The sequence below is a fragment of the Humulus lupulus genome, chromosome 6 (genome assembly GCF_963169125.1).
Source record: "Humulus lupulus chromosome 6, drHumLupu1.1, whole genome shotgun sequence".
In the NCBI taxonomy this organism is placed as follows: Eukaryota; Viridiplantae; Streptophyta; class Magnoliopsida; order Rosales; family Cannabaceae; genus Humulus; species Humulus lupulus.
In genome coordinates, this window is record NC_084798.1 from 167,177,569 (window position 1) to 167,181,639 (window position 4,071).

Here is a 4,071-nt window from a genome sequence, read left to right on the forward strand (position 1 = left end):
CGACCTGGTTATATCCAGGATAGGACTTAGTTCGCGTTAATCCTTTATCAATATCTCGTGTTTTTTAAGAAAAACAACGATCAATCAATTTGAATCAACTTCTAAGCCTTTAAGGCGACCTGGTTATATCCAGGATAGGACTTAGTTCACGTTAATCCTTTATCAATATCTCATGTTTTTTAAGAAAAACAACGATCAATCAATTTGAATCAACTTCTAAGCCTTTAAGGCGACCTGGTTATACCAGGCACCATATGCCCCCTAAGTAACTAGGAAAGGGTCTTTCGTGGTTACTTGAGATTACACCCACCAATATACACAATAATAAACAAAGATTTAATTCTCATTTCTTAACAAAAAGTGGCCTTTAAGCCTTACAAGGGTGCTACTGATAATATTTCTTCAAATGAATGGCGTTCCAAGTTCGTGGGACTGCCCCTCCATTGAGCCGAGCTATTTTATAAGTTCCTTCCTTAATGACCTCGATGATTTGATATGGCCCTTCCCAGTTCGATCCCAATACTCCATCTTTGGGATCCTTACCGGCCAAGAAGACCATCCTGAGGACCAGGTCGCCAATGCTAAAGGCGCACTTTTTGACATTTGAGTTGAAATAACAAGTGATTTTTTGCTGGTAATGCGCGAGCTGAAGCTGCGAATCTTCTCATCTTTCACCAATCAGATCGAGGGAGGCGCAAAGTAGTTCGTGGTTGCGGTCCTGGTCATATTCCTGGACTCGATGCGAAGGTACCTTAATCTCGACAGGGAGGACTGCCTCACTCCCAAAAGTCAGAGAGAAAGGAGTATGACCCATACGAGTCCGATGCGAGGTTCGGTATGCCCAAAGAACCTGGGAGAGCTGTTCTAGCCAGACCCCCTTGGCTTCGTCTAGTCTTTTCTTAAGGCTCACCTTTAGCGTCTTATTGACAACTTCGACCTGGCCGTTCACCTGAGGATAGGCTACGGAGGAGAAACTTTTCATGATTCCGTACCTTTCACAAAATTTGGTGAAGAGGTCGTTGTCAAACTAAGTCACATTGTCGGATACGATTTTCTTCGGTAGCCCGAACCGGCAGATAATGCTCTTGACCATGAAGTTGAGAACTTTCTTGGAAGTTATTGTTGCCAAAGGTTCTGCCTCAGCCCACTTCGTGAAATAGTCGATGGCCACCACAGCGTAGCGCACCCCGTCCTTTCCAGTAGGGAGGGCGCCAACCAAGTCGATTCCCCACACTGCAAATGGCCACGGGGACGAGATCATCTTTAGCTCGACTGGGGGAGCTCGGACAACTGTGGCGAATCGCTGGCACTTGTCACATTTCTTGACATATGAGATCGAGCCCTTCGACAGAGTGGGCCAGTAATACCCTTGCCTTAAGACGTTTAGGACCAGGCTTTGCCCCCCAGTGTGATCCCCGCAAAATCCTTCATGCACTTACTGCAGGATGGCCTTTGCTTCGCCTGGTAGAACACATCGTAGGAGAGGTAGGGAATGCCCACGTTGGTACAGCACCCCATCTACCATTGTATACCTTGGAGCTTGGTACAATACCCGCCGTGCATCATTACATCCTTCGGGTAACTTTCCTTTGGTGAGGTATTCGAGGATGGGAGTCATCCAAGTCGGTCTGGCGTCAATCATCTCGACCTCCGCCCCGACCTCTTCTATACTCGGTTTTTCTAGGAATTCCACCGGTACTAACCCCAGCGCCTCCGTCTCCCCGGAGGTAGCGAGCTTGGCGAGGGCGTCCGCATTAGCGTTCTGCTCCCGAGGTATCTGCTCGATTGAGCCTCGCCCAAACGCAGACAGTTTGACTTTTACCTTGGCCAGGTAAGCAGCCATCTTGGCTCCTCGTGCTTGATATTCACCTAGCACCTGGTTTACCACGAACTGGGAATCGCTGAAGCACTGAACAGAGATGGCCTTCAGCTCCTGGGCTATCCTTAGCCCGGCCAGCAAAGCTTCGTATTCGGCCTCGTTGTTGGAGGCCTTGAATCCGAATCTCAGCGCCGAGTGGAATCTATGTCCCTCTGGGGATATCAAAATGATCCCAACCCCTGAGCCGTTCTCATTGGATGAACCGTCCATGAAGATCTTCCAAGACGTCTGGGCCGAGGTGACCTGGGGTGAGTCTTCCACAGGATCCTCCCTGAATCCTGTGCACTCTGCCACAAAATCGGCCAAGGCCTGACGTTTTATAGCAGTTCGTGGGGTGTACAAAATCTCGAACTGACTGAGTTCAATAGCCCACTTTAATAGGCATCACGATGCTTCAGGTTTTTGCAAAACCTGCCTTAGAGGCTGATCGGTCATGACGTGTATTGAGTGGGATTGGAAATACAGCCTGAGTTTTTGGGAGGCCGTGATAAGACAGAACGCCAATTTTTCCATCAACGAGTATCGGGACTCAGCCCCGAGAAGTCTCTTGCTGATGTAGTAGACCGGTTTCTGAACCCGGTCTTCTTCTCGGACCAATACGGCACTAGTTGCATCCTCTGTGACAGCTAGGTAGAGGAAAAGGGGCTCTCCTGCCTTTGGTTTGGACAATACGGGCGGCTCGGCCAGATGTGCCTTCAGGTCGAGGAAAGCTCTTTCGCACTCCTCTGTCCATTCGAATTTCTTGTTTCCTCAGAGAAGGTTGTAGAATGGCAGGCACTTGTCGGTGCATTTTGAAATAAACCGATTTAGGGCTGCCACCCTTCCTGTCAGGCCTTGGACGTCTTTACGTGACCTGGGTGAGGGAGCTCGAGCAATGACCTGATCTTATCGGGGTTCGCCTCGATTCCTCTAGTGTTGACAATGAAACCCAGGAATTTTCCAGACGCGACCCCGAAAGTACACTTCTGAGGGTTAAGCCTCATGCCGTATTCTCTTAGTATCTTGAAGCATTCTTCCAGGTCGGAAACATGGTTATCGGCAGTCTTTGACTTGACCAGCATGTCATCAACGTACACTTCCATGTTCTTCCCGATAGGGTTGGCAAACATTCTATTCACTAATCTCTGGTATGTAGCACCGGCGTTCTTCAGCCTGAACGGCATGACCTTGTAGCAATAGACGTTAGTCGGGGTCATGAAGCCGGTGTGCTCCTGGTCCGCCGGATTCATGGCGATCTGATTATAGCCTGAGTACACGTCCATAAAGGACATGAGCTCGTGCCCCGCCGTGGCATCCACCAATTGATCGATCCTTGGCAAGGGAAAATAATCTTTGGGACAGACTTTATTTAGGTTGGAGAAGTCGATGCAGGTCCGCCATTTCCCATTGGGCTTCGGGACTAGCACGGGGTTGGCGACCCAAATCGGAAACTTGGCTTCACGGATAAAGCCGCATTTCTTGAGTCGGGCTACTTCTTCTTCTAAAGCCTCAGCCCGAGTTTTTCCCAGGCGCCTCTGCTTCTGGGACTTTGCAAGAACGCTCTTATCCAAATGAAGGGTGTGCATGATGACATTTGGACTGATTCCCACCATGTCCTTGTGTGACCATGCAAACACATCCAGGTTATCTTGCAAAAACTTGATCAGCTCCGCTTTCCTCTTGCCACAGAGGTTTTTCCCGAGCCTGACCATCCGTGAAGGATTTTGTGGATCGATGTTCACTTCCTCGAGCTCTTCAATAGCTTGGACCTTGGACTTGTCCTCGCCTATTTGGGGTTCAATATCCTCACTTAGGATGATACTTTCCCCCTCGGTGCTCTGAGGTTTTTCAATCTCAGGATTAGTCAAAGGTTCCTGAGATTCCTCTCCTCCACCTTGGATGGCCATCGTTAGCTTCCCGGGTTTCGATTTTCCCTTCATGGAAATGCTGTAGCACTCCCTGGAAGTAAGCTGATCGCCACGCACCGTGCATATTCCCGTAGAAGAAAGGAATTTCAGCGCGAGGTGGCGAATGGAGGTGATGGCTTCAAAAGCTATAAGTGTGGGTCGGCCCAAAATAGCATTGTATGCGGCGAGGAGTTTTGAGACTGTCCGAGGTCCCTCTCCTAAGGTGATCACCAGCTCGATCGTCCCTATTGCCGCTGATCCTTCTCCTGAAAAACCATACAGCATCATGGAGGTCGCCTTCAGCTC